The sequence below is a fragment of the Acomys russatus genome, chromosome 8 (genome assembly GCF_903995435.1).
Source record: "Acomys russatus chromosome 8, mAcoRus1.1, whole genome shotgun sequence".
Taxonomy (NCBI): domain Eukaryota; kingdom Metazoa; phylum Chordata; class Mammalia; order Rodentia; family Muridae; genus Acomys; species Acomys russatus.
Window position 1 is genome coordinate 5109979 of NC_067144.1, and position 17806 is coordinate 5127784.

Here is a 17806-nt window from a genome sequence, read left to right on the forward strand (position 1 = left end):
TAATACAAAAGGAGAATTAAGGAAAATGGTTTTTCATGGGGCAGGGGCTGGAGAACAATAGTAAGGACGCTTGAAAAAGACAAGTATCATTGTTTTAGATTTACCTAGAATTACACATAATATTCTTTCTCTCTCTCTCTCTCTCTCTCTCTCTCTCTCTCTCTCTCTCTCTCTCTCTCTCTTTCTGTGTGTGTGTGTGTGTCTGTGTCTCTGTCTATGTCTGTCTGTCTGTCTGTCTGTCTGTCTCTGTGTGTGTGTGTGTGTGTGTGTGTGTAATGAATTACACCATGTGGGATGATAGTACACCCCACAAGAGCTTAGTAACAGGCATGAGAAACCTCCTTTTGAGCCATCAGCCAGGGCAGTCTAAGAGAGTCCCCCCCCCAAACAATATGTCTGCTGCTATTGCCCCTGATGCCTTCCAAAAATTGGAGATAAACCCCTGTACAAATGACACAAGACATTTTGGACATAAGACTCAGAGGATTTGAACTAGGACTGACCTGAAAACTCTCTGAGGACTACGCTGCTAAGGGAGGAGAGCAGTCAAAATTCCTACCCAGTTATGACACCTATAAAGGAACCATCAGGACAATGCCCAGTATGGCAAGATAGCCCTAAAGATGCAATGGTGGCACTTAAATCTTGGTGATAACCAACAGCTGCCTAATTGGACTCAAGGCCCACTAAACAGGAGGGAAATCATGCCAGGGAGTGTGAGCCTTGCCAACAGCACTACTGAGGCTATGGGTCTTGGAGGAGGACCTGTAAGGACCTATAAGGACCAGACAAACTCCATTTTGAAAAAGAAACTCCATTTTGTGTTAAACCTAGCCAAGGGCTGAACCCAGATTGCAAAAATCCCACAAACTAGTCTAAACAGAAAAATATTCCCTAGCAACAAAATCAGCTCACCTTGGGAAAGTCCCAATATACTCTCTGCTGGTCAAGCTGACTAGCAGGTGGTCTGGCACATCGCAACAATCAATTAGGACAAGCCGGGCCAAAGTTCCTAACACCCCCATGATAGCTTCAACCAGTCTTTTCTATAGGCCAACTTGCCCCTACACCTATTACCCAACCACGAAACACCAATGCTTGTAACTCCCTGCTTGCAGCTTGTCTGCTCAAATGCCATCCAATCATATACTGTAAAACCCATTTCTTTGTCTAAAACCTATAAAAAACCCCTCTCAATTGAGACTCTCCCCTTTATCTGTTGTGTCAGTGCATAGGAGGGGTAGCCAGGGTTTGAACCTGCAATAAAGACTTTCTTGCGATTGCATTTGGACTTTCTCTCAAAATTTGGGCATAACAGATCTATTGTTGCAACTTTCTTAAACCAGTATAATTTCTAGCCACATTGTAAGTACTTTTACCCACAGATCAAAGAGGCTTCTTTGGTGAACCAGGAAACCATTACAGAAAACCACAACTAGTCAAAATGCAGAGAGCAACAGACCACAGAGAGCCCAGCCTTAACTGATTAACCTACAAATACAGCTGCCCCTGAGCCTCAGGGAACATCATGGGCGGGGAACAAAAAGATTTTGAGAGATAGAGGACCAGGAAGTCTGCTACAAGATTGTGCCTTCTAGCCATGAGAAGGAAGTTACACCCATGAAATTCAGCAACCTGGTTGCCTAAACAAGACCTGAATAATTCCAGCAACAGTTGACATCCTGCCACAGGTGAAGGGAGTTTCATGGGGCCCCACCCCAGGTGAAAAGCTACAAATAACTAACAACTGCTAAAAGAGGGAATGATCCAGTCTTCCCCCAAGGATCAGCCACCCATTTGTTTTTAATCCAATACCAAGCAGTCAGCCTGAGAAATACACATACAGGCAATACTGAGTGGACTCTGTTTACATTCATTTATATTTATATGTAACAACAATAGTTAAAAGAATTTGAGAGTTAGGGGAATGTGAGACGCGAAGGGGATGGGAGGAATGGGAAGATGGGAAAAATTAGATAATTTTATCTTAACTACAAATTTTAAATATAGCTTTGTTGTTGTTGTTTTTCCAAACAGGTATAAAAGCTGAAGAGAATAATTGACCGTCTTATTATTTAGTATGTGCTAAGAACAGCTAATATCACTATTACATGCTTGATTTGGTCTAAATGTTTCTTTTTCTTTTTTTCCAATATTTCACCACATATATTTCTTCTTGTGCAGTCTAAGCTGAGAATGCCATGTAAACGGGTCACTGCAAAGCGCAGCGATTTAGTTATTCTCTGATCAAAATAAGAAACAAACCAGTATCATCTCACTTCTACTAACTTTTGAAGGTTGACAGCCATTAAAGTATTTTGATTCTATGTATGAAGGTTAAAAAAAAAAGAAAAAAAAACCTTTTTTTTTTTCCGTAAAATACGAGAGCAACCAATTTTACCATCAAGTAAAAGTAAAAACTGGGATTCTTTTAAATCAGTCCAAAGTGGCATTTAGGAACTTAGTTGTAGGCTGCTGCAGTGACACCACGACAAACCAAAGTGTGGGGTTGGGTCTGGTTTTGTTTCACTTCCTTTCCAGTATCCAATGCTCACGGATTAAGTTCTGGAAACGTTCCAACTGTGAGGCGGGGATCTGTTTGGATTCCACCACGGGTATGCTCCTTGGGTTGAATGCTGGAGGGTGAGGCACATTTTACTGGACCCATGCAAACTACCTAGTAGTCATCAAGGTCAAAAAATTTCATCGTCTCCTCCTTGGTATGCCATTCCCTGGAAATCTACTCGGTACTACAGGATACCTCCAATTCCAACCAAATCCTTTCACAAACTGTGATCCCTCTTGTGACTTATCTGTGACAATTTCTAGTGTGGCTCCAATTTTTTTTGTAGTTGTTAGCAAACCATTCCAAGAGGGGCATGCTGTCAATCAGTTCCTGCTCCTGTCCAGGCTCTTTGTCTGTGAAGTGAGATTTATCCTTCTCTTGTCCTGGAATTAAATAGAGAATGCTCTCCTCTTCAGTGCCTTGGCAATGAAGAACGTATCTCATTATATCCAGATTTTCATAGACTATTAGAATCTCTACAGCTCCCATCTCCAAAGCCTTTAGTGTATCTCCAACTCCAAAATAGTACTTGCCTGTGTCCTGGCTAATTTCATCAAAACATCACCCTGTTAATTTCTTCTCTTAAATGAACTTCACATTGGTGAGAACTTCAGTAGACAACTCAATAGCTTGGTTGAATCCATTTTCACCACCATAGGATATATCAACTAATTTTAAAACTTTTGATTGCAACCTCTGATCAAACATGTCAGACTGACTTAGTTCAGTTTTAACGTCAGCCGATCCAGCTAAAACCAGACCAGCCACATTCACTTTGTCTCCAGAAATAAACAGCTGCACAGCAGTCTCTGCTTTTCCATTCTTTTTATTATTATTAATTTATTCATATTACATCTCAATGGTTATCCCATCCATTGTATCCTCCCATTCCTCCCTCCCTCCCATTTTCCCCTTACTCTCTTCCCCTATGACTGTGACTGAGGGGGACCTTCCCCCCCTCCCACCCCCGTATATGCTCATAGGGTGTCAAGTCTCTTCTTGGTAGCCTGCTATCCATCCTCTGAGTGCCACCAGGTCTCCTCATCCAGGGGACGAGGTCAAATATGGGGCAATAGAGTTCGTGTGAAAGTCAGACCCCACTCTCCACTCAACTGTGGAGAATGTCCTATCCATTGGCTAGATCTTGGTAGGAGTTTGAAGTTTACTGCCTGTATTGTCCTTGGCTGGTGCCATAGTTTGAACAGGAACCCTGGGCCCAATCTACCTATCATAACGTTCTTCTTGTAGGTTTCTGCAAGGCTGACTGACCTCTGCCATGTTTCTTTGGGAGACACACAGTGAATTTGTGCAGGACTTCTCTGGTGTTTCCTTGGAGAGTGTCAAAAAGAGCACCACTGCCATCTATTACAATAAAACCAAACTTTCTGTCATCTGAAAGTAATGCTGTGAGAGCCTCCGTATAAAACTTGTTGTCACACAAATACAATGACGTATTAATTGGTTTGAAAGGCTCAAAGTCAATGTTGACTTTCTTTTCCTTTCCTTCTTCTGTTACAGTTGTTCCACAGTAAACAACCAGACCATTTGGAGGTACTTTGTTATAAAATTTGAGTGTCTGCTGTACAGACGTGATGCTCCCAGGGCGGAATGGTGGTCTATTCGTGACTTAATGTTAGATGCAATGCCAAACTCATCTGCTAACATTTTTGCCCCTCGTGAAATCTCATCTTTGGGAGGAATGATCAGCGATATCATGCTCGTGCCGTTGTGGAATATTCCACCAGGAAGGAGCAGACCCTGGAATTTTTTTCTAGTTTTCTCAAAACACCGCGGGCTGCCACCAAGCTCTTAGTGAGCTTTTTGATCTTCCAGATCTCCATGTTCCTATTGGCGGATGGGGTCGTCCGTCATCTTCTCGCTTCCTCCTCCCCAAGGGCATAGTCCTGGCCGGCAGCGGCTGCTCCTCCCCACCGGCGGCTCTGATGTAGGACACCGGCTCCCTCTCCTTCTGGCATGTGTTGCAATCCGCTCACGTGGGGCCTCTGGTCTAAATGTTTCAATTCGGAATTTGACGCATAAGAATTTGCCACGTCCTCCTCACCCAGTAAGGGGGAACACTCAAGTGATAACAAGTTTTCAGGATAAAACATAGACTCAGAAAAGCTTTAACCTCTCACCAAGACCAGCCTCTCTTAAATCTCAAACACTTAGTGGAAATTTCCTTAGCAGAGCTGAGAACAAAGGAGAAATTCCTCACAGTAACCTCAACAAATCTCACAAGTCCTTCAGTCAAGACTTGAGGAGCTGGGCACAGTGGTGTGTGCTTTTAACGCCAGCACTCTGGAGGCAGAGGCAAGTCGGTCTCTGTGAGCTCTGCACCTGCCTGAACTTGACAGTAAGTTCCACGATAGCCAAAGCTACATAGCAAGACCCTGTCCCAAATTTTAAAAAGAAAAAAGGAGGAGGAGGAGGAGGAGGGAGAGAGAGAGAGACAGACAGAGAGAGAGAGAGAGAGAGAGAGAGAGAGAGAGAGAGAGTCTCTTCGGGTGGGATCTTGGAAGACCACTCAGCTTTGCCGAAGCCTGTCATGATAGCAGCTGAAATTGTCATTGACGTCTGGTCTTCATGAAGATCTTTTCAGCTCTGTTTTTGCTGGAAAACAGCAGATTCCCTTCAACAACAACAACGCATAAGGATGTTCTTATTCCATTCTAGTACTGTGTGAGACTTAAGCACTGAAAATTTGAAATGTCCATAAGGTTCAAGATCGTGCGCCCTCCTACTAGGAAGCCCAACAAAACGTGAAAAGGCAAGTGAACCTGTGGAGTTGCCCATTAACATCCACTGCTACCAAGGACCTCACCACCTGCTGCATAATTTCATCTGTACAAATGAAAACACACGTTATGTTAAATCCTTGCAAATTAAAATGAGAAATTAAAAATCAAACAAGCAAACCAAAGTTTCAGTCCTCAGGAAATCTGGGACTTGTGGGTATAAAGTTCAAGATGCATTATTCCCTCGAGAATTGGATTTCTTGACTCCAGAATTGTTCCAGGTTTGAGATTGTGGTGTGCACATTTTCTGGTCCTCAAATGGTGGTGCTGTTGCGAAGGTTGTAGGAAATGGGTCACGGGGGACAGGCCATGTTTCATATTCTCTCTCTGTTCCTTGCATGAATGCAATGTGACTAGCCAGCCTCCTGCGCCTGCCAGCACGCCTTCCCTGCCTGAGGCCACATTCGCTACACACACACACACACACACACACACGCATTGCCCACTGTTCCTTCTCTGGAACTGCGAGTGAAAGAAACCTTTTCCTGTTTAAGTTACTCTTGTAGCTTATCACAATTGAGACTTGCTTTGCGTCTGAGTGTGTGGTCAGTTTTCGAGAAAGTTCCATGAGCTTCTGAGAAGGCATGCTCTTTTGTGTTTGGGTAAAGTATTTGTTCATATCTGTTAGGTCCATCTGGATAATGTTTGTTAGCTCCATTATTTCTGTTTAGTATTTGGCTGGATGACCTGCCTGTTGGTGACGGTTGGGGTAGTGAAATCTCTCACTATCGACATGTGAGGGTCAATATGTGATTTAAGAGTGTAGTAGTGTGTTTTTTTTTTTTTTATAAATTTGGGTGCCCTGTGTTTGAGGTATAGCTGTTAAGAATTGAAAAGTCCTCTTGATGAAATTTTCTTTTGATGAGTATGGAGTGTTTTTCCCTACCACTTTAGATTAGTTTTAGTTTGAAATCTATTTTGTTAGACAGTGAAACAGCTCTACCAGCTTCCTTCTTGGGTCCACTTGTTTGTAATATCTTCTTCCAACCCTTTACCCTGAGGTAATGTCAATCCTTGATGTTGAGTTGTGTTTCTTAAATGCAGTAGAAGGATGGATCGTGTTTTTGTAATCGTTCTATTAGTCTGAGTCTTTTTACTGGGAAAATTGAGACCATTGATATTGAGAGCTATAATGACCAATGATTGTTGATTCCTGTTACTTTGATGGTAGTGGTGGTCGTAGTGGGGATGTTTGTGTAAGTGTGTGTGTGTATGTGTGTGTGTGTGTGTGTGTGTGTGTGTGTGTGTGTGTGCTTCCTTCTTTTGATTTTACTGGTGTGAGATCATTTATGTCCTGTGTTTTCATGGGTGTAACTAGCATCCATAGGTTGGAGTTTTCTGTAGGGCTGGATTTAAAGATACATATTATTTAAATTTGACTTTATCATGGAATATTGTTTTTTCCATTTATGGTGATTGAAAATTTGCAGGGTTTAATAGTGTAGGCTGGCACTATTGTATCCAGGCCCTCCTGACTTTTAGAGCCTCCATTGAGAACTCAGGAATAATTCTAATAGGTTTTCCTTTATGCATTATTCGTTCTCCTTCTTCTTCTGAAGCTTCTAATAGACTTTCTTTGTTCTGTATATTTAATATTTTTGTTATCATGCGGTTTAGGGACTTTCTGGTGCAGTCTATGGCCTGTATGCTTCTTGTACCTCTATGTGCATCTCCTCTAGATTAAGAAAATTTTCTTCTATGATTTTGTTGAAAGTATTTTTTGGGCCTTTGAGCTGAGATTCTTCTATTTCCTCTATTTCTGTTATTCTTAGGTTTGGTCTTTCCATAGTGGCCAGATTTTCTAGATGCTTTGTGTCAGGAGCATTTTAGATTTAACATTTTTTTAACTAACGTTTCCATTTCTTCTATTGTGTCTTCAATGCCTAAGATTCTCTCTTCTATCTCATGTATTCTGTTGGTGAAGCTTGTCTCTGTGGCTCCTATTTGAATTCCTAAATCTTTCGTTTCCAGTTTTCCCTCAGTTCGTGTTTTCTTTATTGACTCTATTTCCATTTTCAGGTAAAAAGTTTTATTTCCTTCTACTGTTCAGTTGTTTTCTTGGATTTCCTTAAGAGATTTACTTCCTTCAGGTTTTGTGTGTGTGTGTGTGTGTGTGTGTGTGTGTGTGTGTGTGTGTGTGTGTTTGCCTGGATTCCTTTAATGGATTTATTTATTTCCCCTTTAAGGACCTCTATCAGCTTCATATAGTTGATTTTAAAGTTTTTATGAGTCTAGTTATCTAGGAATGGGATGATTATAGGTCTAGGTGCTATTTCTGGGTTTGTCTTTGATGGGTGGGCATTTTGTTGTTTGGTTTCTGTTTCCTGTCTGGATTTTTGGAGAATGTGTTGTCCTGGCCTGCTCAGCTGGTGTGTTCACTGGGAGACTAGGAGGCTGAGTTGGAGACATGAAGGTTGGAGGAGAAGGTCTTTATAGTCCTTTGGGGATGGTGTCAGAGAGGAAAGGGAGATCACAGCAAGTTTCCTGGTACAGATCTAGGCATGAGATTGGGGCAACTGGATCTCAGGAGCAATAGGAATGGTGTGGGTGTCCTGGGAGGAGCAGCTCTGGGGTAAGCGGGGGTGCCTACTGGGCTTGGGATCTGGGACAAAGCAAGGATTCGGGAGTGATAGCTTAGAAGGGGAAGTTCTGTGGGATCCACAGGAGATGTGAGCAGGGATAGGGCAGGAAAGGCTGCCATGGGTGTTCTGCTTCAGTGGGGATAGGGGGTAGGAGTTAGATCTGGGGGAATAGAGCCCAGCTTATTTTCTAAGTAAAGTAATGAGAGATCCAGAGAGATCCTAAACTCACCTGTGGTGGGGGGGTGGGGGGCGTGGCGGGAGAAACAAGCATAAGGCCTGGTCACCTGGCAGGGAGAACAAGCCTTGGACATAAGTGGTGCAAGTCCTGGCTTTGAACTTGAGGTGCAGAGGTCCTTCACACCCTCACAAGGCTGACCAGTCAGGCCTTCATCATGTGAGTCTAAGGCTTGCTGAGTCTTTTCCTCCAGCCTTTCAAGGATACGTAACAAACCATGACTCGTCTTTCTAAGAATAGAAATAAGCTGGTCTGCCTTTGGCTCAGGTTGTGCTGAGAGTGGTTGGCCCCCAGCCAGGGAGTGGCAGTGGTTATTCCTTGAAGTCTTCCCAGCTAGGAGCCACATGACTGTCATCAGCAGCTACAAAATATCAAGTGTATCTCAAAGTCAGCACAACTCTAGGGCAATGCCTATTGATACCCCCAACTTTTAGTGATGGCTGATGTTTGTGGACCTGCTCGAATAGGAACGTGCCCTGCTAGTTAGCACACGTATGCACAGCACCAACGATAGGCAAGACTGTTGTTAGCTGATGGCACCTGATACCTATCCACCGCTGGACAAATGAAAGAGGATGAGCTTAGGAATTCTTTGGTTCTAAAGGAATGCCTTCCAATGCCATGAGAAAGACAGGCTTAATATCCCAACAGGTCTGCATATGAAGGCCCTTTCTGCCATTGTAATGTCAAGCAACCAGGCCACATCTCTTCTGAACCTCAGTATCCTTACTGGTGATATGCTTTGCTTCTCCCAGGAAAAGCTGAACACAGCCCCTAATGGCCCCACCAAGGCCGTGATGCATGCTGCACATCTGCTCTGGCCTCATGTGGTCTTGGCCTACTACTTCTTCTTCTTTGTCTGGTGTTTATGGATCAGAGAGAAACTTGAGACAAGGGGAAGTAGCAATCCCACTTCAACCACAGTCCTGGGAAACTTACAAATGCACTGGAGGAAAACAAAGCAAACAAACAACAACAACAATAAAAACTATGTCTCTTTTCTATTCCTAATAAGTATCTGTCTTTTACCCTGGACCTACTATTTCAGAAGTGCAGATGGTATGGAGGCCAGCCTCCAGCCTCCAAGTGATGGAAGAACACTGCACGTCCCTTATTCAGCTGAAGGCAGTAAGCAGCAATTAGGTGTCAAGGAAGAAACTACAGCTCTTACCTTAAAGGGAGTAAGTGATAATTCATTCTGGAGCCATTGAGTGAGCTTGGCCTGGGAACACAGATTTGGGTTGCTCCAGATTCCATGTTCCAATGTGGAAGTGGTTTCATGAAGTTTTATAATTTTGCAAAAAAAAAAAAAAAAAAATCCATACATCAAGGCACACTTAAAATACATTGATGGTTATATCAGAGAGGCAGGATGAAGGAAGCATTTCTATAGGCCTAAGATGTTATCTGATGACATTCTTGGTGTTTGGATTGGTGGAAGCTAGTGATCTGTATCAAAATCCAGCTTCGACATCAACTGGGAAAAACTGAGGTGGGACGTGAACCCTGTGGCTGGCTGGCTGGTGACGCTGTAGACTTTCTCTGAGGGCAACCTTCCAGGCTTGAACTATAGTTAGCAGCAATAGCTTCCACTAATGGTGGCAAGCTGGGGCTAGGGCTGATGGCTCCTAGTGGGAGTGGGGGGGACTAGAGCTAATGGTGGCAAGTGCCTAAAAAGAAAGGGAAAGGAGAAAAAAGAACCACACACACACATGTACACATCCACCCACAACACACATGCTTACACTAGATGACAAAACGAGACAGTCTCCAGAAGGTAGGTTTTAACAAGCTGCTGCTTCTTCTTCTTCTTTTTATTATTATCTTATCCTTTCTCTTATCATTATCCTTTTCCTTCCTCCTCTTCTTATCATTATTCTCACAGTGTATACACCCCAACAAAAATCTTTCAAGCAGTACAAAAATCACAATGTGTTTACATTCTGTCTCTCTATAAATAAATGACTACAATGGATATATGTAAGGGAATCGTGTTCCCCAATACCTTCACGTGATCAAATGTTTTATGTATTATGGGTGAGGAACAAACATGAATAACAAGTTTTTTCTAAGAAGCCACATACATTTGTACACAAGCAACTTGTTACATATTAACGGAGTATAAGCAAGCGAGGTAATTTCTCAGCCAGCTTTTCTCTACTGGCAGGCTGCAGTTAGTGGTTACACAGGAGGAATCAATTATCTTAAGAAACAATCTTATGAAGATCTTAAAGGAATCACAAATCTAAACTCTTACATAAAAATAGTCTGCCATTTCTATTTTAAGTCCTAAGGGTGCCCATCTACACATTAATATGTTTTATTAAATCATATCAGGAAGCTGAGGGCAGAAAAATAGAATAAGGAAATCAATCATCATCTCAGTCACCAGCCCAGCTTGAAAGAGTCACTTCAACCAATGCTGCTATGGGCCATTGTTCCTGCTTTGCCAACCTCAAAAAGCTTCTAGCTTTCCTAATAAGAGTGTACTTTCTCAGCCGGGCGGTGGTGGCGCATGCCTTTAATCCCAGCACTCAGGAGGCAGAGGCAGGCGGATCGCTGTGAGTTCGAGGCCAGCCTGGTCTACAAAGTGAGTCCAGGATGGCCAAGGCTACACAGAGAAACCCTGTCTCAAAAAACCAAAAAAGAGAGTGTACTTTCTCCTGACTTCAGTTGTCCCTTAAGATTTCCTGCATCATGGCCAATAGCAAAAGCATCTTTACCTTACTTTGCTAAACAATCTATTTTTCCCTAAGACTTTCTACGTCAGAGTCACTAGCAAAAACATCTTTACCTAAGCTTGTTGAACAATCTGTTTTTCCAAATCCTTTCTAAGGGTAGTGATCATTATTAACAATCTACGTCTATAGGTTGTTTTCGGAGATGGTGGCTGAATCATTAATCTGCTCCAGCACCAGTGCCTGAAAGAGATCAAGCATTGTTATTGCGTATGCCAGTGACACTACCCAGTGAGGGGTTGAGGCCCCCTTTATAGTACTCACACAATTCACATATTAAGGGCATTATAAGGACAGCAAAGGTAACAAGCCGAGCTATTATGTTATGTTCCATAACAGCATGATGTTCTCAAGACACTTAGATCTCGGGGTGACGCCTCACCAAGACACACCCATTGTGGGTTCACTAACCGGTAGGCTGCATTCCATACTTACTTCCTCTTCTAGAGTTCTAGAGCTGTTTTGTTGTTCCTCTTGCACGGACCCCCAACAGGTCTGCTAAGTTCAAAGATTTCAAAAGGTTTTTATCTGTGCTAGGAATGTCAGTTCTGGTGCAGAGGTGGGTGAGTGATATCGGCAGACAATGGGGCTGAACCTAGATTATATACTTACCCTCTGGACCTGGCACAGGATCAATGTTCTAACCAATCAGTCTCTGCAGACAGTTTCTTCTCAGTTCTCCTTCACGTGAGTGTTACCCCCCACTTCCGCTGTCAGAAGTATGGCCTCATGGGCTCAGGCAGGATGATCCCCCAATGACTGAAACTGCTCTAAACAGAAGCCATAAACACAATAAAAAAAATCTCAGTCCAGACAGAGTGTTGTCACAAACAGTAAAAGAGCTGGACAGGGAGCTGCGGGGTAACATTCTCCTACTATTCTGAAATGTGTATGACACTGTGACTTAAAAGACAAAAGTATGGAGGCGCTAGCTAAGAGGAGTGGCAGCCCAGGTGAGGCTGACCCACTAACACCACTGCTTTGCCCATAAGCAATGTATGGATTTACCAAGTAGCCAACCTTGGTCATAGTGTATTGCCAATAATAGGCTGGGATCTCCATGCTCAGTCATTGTTTCGCACACCTCTAAAATAACATTAATTGAACACCAGTTATGACCAGACACAAATAGTGTGCTGTACAGTCTACCTGCTTTAGTTGGCTATATAACAACAACAAAAACAAGCCTTGGAGATGGCTCAGAGGTTAAGAGCATTGACTGCTCTTCCAGAGGTCCTGAGTTCAATACCCAGCAACCACATGGTGACTCACACCCATCTATAATGGGATATGATGCCCTCTTCTGTCCTGCACATGTACATGCAAGCAGAGCACTGTGTATATAATAGTAAATAAATAAATCTTAAAAAAAAAAAAAAAAAAACAAGCCTTGGTGAGCAAATGAAGTGCAGCAAGCCAGGAAAGCCAGCCAGACAACACAGCCTTCTCTGGCCAACATTAGGGACGATGACTAAGCCACCTCAGGAGCATACTAGCTTTCACTTCTCCATTGACTGACCATGTCAGAAATACTAAAAATACATTTCCTTCCTTTACTGTGACAGATAGAATACACCTGTTGATAAATTAATGGCAAATGAGTGGTATTTGGAAAGCAGACAGAGAATTTTAGGAGAAATTTAAAAGATTTTTAAACTTAAAAATGTTAAAAAAAAAACTAAAGTAAAAGTCCAACTTCCTACGAGTCAAGTAATATGGTTAAATAATTAAAATAAGAATAGAATACAAGTTGGGAACTGGAAATATATGTCAGTCGGAGATCACTTGCCTTACCATTATTTGACTCCCAGTTCTACATTAGCACACATGCACATGTACACATACACATGCACATACAAGCAAAATTAAACATCTCTAATTCAAAACTTTCAATTTGGACATAGATTGTACAAGAGAAAAGTTCTATATCATGAAACTTGTTTTCACATATGAAATTATTCAAAATATATAATAAATGTCCTGTTTAGCCTTGGGTCTTACCCCTAGCATATCTCATTATGGATATACAGGCATTTCAGGATCTAAAAACTGCAAAGTCGAAAGCACTTCTAATTCTAAGAGTTCCAGAAAAGGACCATTCAATTTGTATTTCATTTCACCAATAAAATATTTTAAGTCCTAATACACAACGCTGAAGGTGTCTCAGAAACTAGTATTTTTGCATACCCTCCAGAAAAGAAGGAGGCAGTTGACAATATTGCTTCTAGTGCTAACGGGGCATTTCAGTGGTCAGTTTGCTAGCTATGCATTATCTCAAGCCCCAATCCGAGCTAGACTTGGAGTAGTTTGTCCTGGGTTAAGCACAGCAAGGACTTGTACCTAACTCCAAAGCCCAGAACTTTAAGCACTGTCACGTACTGCTTCACACTGCCACTTAAAAACATTCTGTCTTACACAGAAGCTACAAGTCCTGGCGACTTGACACAAGCTTGAGTCATTTGGGAAGAGGGATTCTCAATTGAGAAAATTCCCTTTGTAGGATTTGACTGTAGGACACTGTCTAATTGGTAATTGATGTAGGAGGGCCCAGCCCACTGTGGGTGCCTCACATTTGACCATGTCCCCTGGAGGGGGAGACCTGGTGGCACTCAGAGGAAGGACAGCAGGTAGCCAAGAAGAGACTTGATACCCTATGAGCATATACAGGGGGAGGTAATCCCCCTCAGTCACAGTCATAGGGGAGGGGAATAATGGGAAAATGGGGGAGGGGGGAGGAATGGGAGGATACAAGGGATGGGATAAACATTGAGATGTAACAAGAATAAATTAATTAAAAGAAAAAAAAAAAGAAAAAGAAAAAGAAAGCAGGCTGAGCCAGCCATGGAGAGGAAGCCAGTAAGCAGCATTCTTCCACAGCCTCTGCATGAACTCCTGCCTCCAGGTTCCTAGCCTTGAGTTCCTGCTCCAACTGCTTTCAGTGATGGACTATGATGTAGAAGTGCAAGTGAAATAAACTGTTTATTCCCCCCAAGTTGATTATGGCCATGGTCTTTATCGCAGCAATGGAAACCCTAAGACAATACACCCATGAAATCTCAAAGACATGGCTGCCTAAACAAGATGTGAACAATTCCAACAACAGTTAACATGCCAGCACAGAAGGGAGATGTCAATGGGCACTACCCCAGAAGAAAAGCTACAAGCAATTAGCAACCGCTGATGAGGGAGAATTAGTTATCCCCAAGGATAAGCTCCCTGATTTGTTTTCTACCAAGTAGTCACCATAAGAAACAAAGATATGCAGGCATCACTGAATGGACCCAACAGACTGCATTTGTTTATTCATTTATATGTATAGGTAGCAACAGGGGTTAAAGAGGAGAAGGCCATGATTGTGGGAGGGAGCGGGATACAGACACAGGAGGTCTAGGAAGAATAGGAAGATATGTAATTAATTGAACTTACTTACAAGAGTGGAAATGGAAATAATCCTATATAATTACAGACTCTATATCCACATTAGTGATTTAGAGTTCAGCGTCAAAGACACAATATTTTATGGTCGCCAGGTTAAAAAAGTAAAGCACTTAGTATGTTTGTGTATGTGAGGGGCACATGAGGACACATTACACGGTTGCATTAAAGTAGTGGACACAGGACTGGGGAGATTGCTCGGCTCAATGGGTAACATGTTTGCTAGGCTCTGATTCACTACACCCACATAAAAACTCAGCACAGTGGCCATGTGCCTATCACCCCAGTGAAGACTGGCAGATATCTTGAGTTCACTCGACAGCCATACTAGGCAAGAGGTTTGAATTCAGTAAGAGACATGTCTTAAGAAATAAGGTGGAATGGCTCAGAGAGGTAGCTTAGCAGGTAAAGGCACTGTTCAAAATGTGACAATCTAATCTCAATTTCTGTGTCTTACCAGTAGAAATAAAGAACCAACTCCTGAATGCACAGTCACACACACACTCACACACACACACGCACACACACACGCGCGCACACACACACACGCACACACGCACACACACACACGCACACACACACGCACACATACGCACACGCGCACACACGCACACACACTCACGCGCGCGCGCACACACGCACACACACTCACGCACGCGCGCACACACACTCACGCACGCACACACACACACGCACACACACTCACGCGCGCGCGCGCACACACACGCACACACACACACACTATACAGATATCATATACATACACACGTCAAACACATACATAACACATCACACACATATATACACACAATAATAAAAATATTAATTTAAAAATGTAACATGGAAAAATGATTAAGAAAAACATCTGGATGAATCCAAGTGGACGAACATGCAGGGTATCTGATCTGAGGACGGAGACTAGGGACCAGGCTGGGAGCTACAGACCGTAAGCCCGGAAGAGCTCTAGTGAGAGGGGTCCACAAACTGCAGAGCACAGATGGGTCTGACCTCGGGCCACCCAACTGACCTACAGAGGACGGGTGCCTAGTCCCCAGAGTCTGGACCTATACCGTCTGTGAGCTGCTGCTGTGTGCTATATCAAGGACTCAGTATCTGAGACTGAACTGTGGGTGATAAAAATACCAGCCCGGAGCTGCTGGCCTAGGAAAAACGCAGGAAAATGGGTGGTTCTGACCTGAGACTGACCCATGAGTCCTCAGAAAGCCCCAGTGGCTGGCAACCATAAAGGCACAAAATCCAAAGCCCAGCTCCCCCAAGGTGCGTGCCTCACCTGTGTTCTCTGTGTCCTTCTCTGACCGATTTGTGAGACACACAGTAACAACATTAGATCCAGCTGGCCCAGGGAGAGCCGAGAGTATAAATCAGGGACTACCAGTCCACGGAGGGACCCAGGCCCACATGGAGGCCCAGGCAGCTGTAGACACGCCGTCTAGATACAATTCCAAAGCCGCACACTCGAATTGACTGCTCTAAGGCGGCATGGTCTGAAGGGATCTGGCGGAAACCTCCATCACAGGGAACTGTTCCTGCACACTTGGGCGGAACTGATCTGGCCTGAATGGATTGGGCAGGTGCCTGGCTGGCCACCAGAGCTCATCAGGGGGCCCCACGTTCTTGGGAGGGTTTGAATTGGCCTTAGGGGATTTAGCAGATACCTAGCCACCTGCCCCAACGCAGGGAGCCATTCCTGCATGCTCTGGTGTAGCCTGAGCAGCTATCCAACCCAGCAGGAGTGCCCGTTACTTGTGCCCAGATGGGACTGAAAGGGCCTGAAGGGATCAGGTGGAAGTCCAGCCAACTTCCACAAGTCAGAGGGCAGTATTTGCTCTCTCAAGCATGACTGAACCAGGACCCATGGCCTGGATGGATCAGACAGAATCCTAGCCAACCCCCGCAAGCCATCGGGGTTCCAGCACTCCAGGGTGGACTGAGCCTAGGCCCCCCAAAAGCCCCATTGCCTGAGGGTAAGGGTTTCAAAGCCCAGCCAAAGACAGGATAACTAACTTTATCAATGCAATCTTGAACTGATCCTTGGTCTGCAGAGTACCATCACCTGTCTGCTGACCTACTGGGGAGCCCAGGGTGTGGCGTAAAGTCCCCTGGAACTGAAAACAGGTTACCTGCCTGATCCAGTGAAGGACACAAGAAACTACTTTCCAATGTGAGAGACAGCAAAGTGACTAAAAGCCAGCGTAAAAACACAAACAACAAAAACAAAAACAATATGGCATCTCCAGGTCCCAGCTATCCCAAAGAAATCATCCTGGGAACTCAAACAAAATTGAAACACAAGAAAATGACCTCAGATCCTTAGTAATGAAGATGATAATGGAGGAAATGAATAAAATCCATAAACAAATGCAGGAAGATGAGGCCAAACAGGTGGAAGACATTAAAGAAGCCTATAGAGAGGCATTGAAAGAAGTTCAGGAAAAGACAAGCAATCCGATGAAGGAAATCAATAAAACAGTTCAAGATCTGAAGGTGAAAAGAGAAACAATGACAAAAGCACAGACAGAATAAAGCCAGGAATGTGAGACCTCAGAGAAGAAAGCGGGCAACACAGAGGCAAGCTTCTCTAACAAAATTCAAGAGATGGAGGAATGAATCTCGGGATTAGAAAATATAATCATTATCCTCAAGCTAGAAGAGGTTTCTGGCCCAGATGACTTTCAGCTGCTGTAAGACAGCTTCACTGTGAGGTGCTGGAGTTCTCACAAGCACACAGGTCAAATTCATGGAGGAAGTTACAAGGGTCCAGAGATGAGCCATGCGCTAAAGGCTGCAAAGGACAGTAAAGGAGTCTGGAATATAACACTGTTGGTGATTGATTGCCATACATTTTGCAATACATCTGCACTGCTGAATATGAATGCGGACACTACATTTGATTCCCCAGTGGAAGAATTTCCCTTGACACTAATGCCTTTCGAGAGCTTTCATCTTTCATAGCTTGTTTGGAAGCTGTGCTCCATCATCTAGGATTCTTCTCATTCCACCATCAATAAAGACCTGAATAAGATAGAGGATTTTTTTTTTTTTTAATCCTGGGAGAGTGTAATGATTTGTAACCATAGTAATTCCTTTCTTTCATAGTAATTCCTTTTGTCTTTGACTTTGTGTATGCGGTAAATGAATTTGAAAAGTGTTCTGTGTGTAAAAAGGCCTGTCAAGCTTGCTAACTGTCATGAGCATCTGTTGCTGCTCAGGGGCATGAAACAGAATGTGTACAATGGCTTCCAGTTGCGATAAGGTGAGCATATGGAGAAATGTGAATATGTTTTATTTTTCTTTCAAATTCTTTTTTTAAAAAACAGATCTTGCCTTGAGTTTATCTGTAAAAACAGCATGGGATACTGGTCATCTGTAAATAGTGTATAGGTAGGTGTGTCACAACAGTCCATCTGTCTTCACATTGGCAGAAGCCTTCA

The 17806-nt window shown here is 43.4% G+C and overlaps 1 pseudogene; it reads right to left on the reverse strand.

Moving 5' to 3' along the window:
* Window positions 1-2677: 2677 nt before the first annotated feature.
* LOC127193359 (eukaryotic peptide chain release factor subunit 1-like) lies at window positions 2678-4438 on the reverse strand (annotated as a pseudogene).
* Window positions 4439-17806: the final 13368 nt, after the last annotated feature.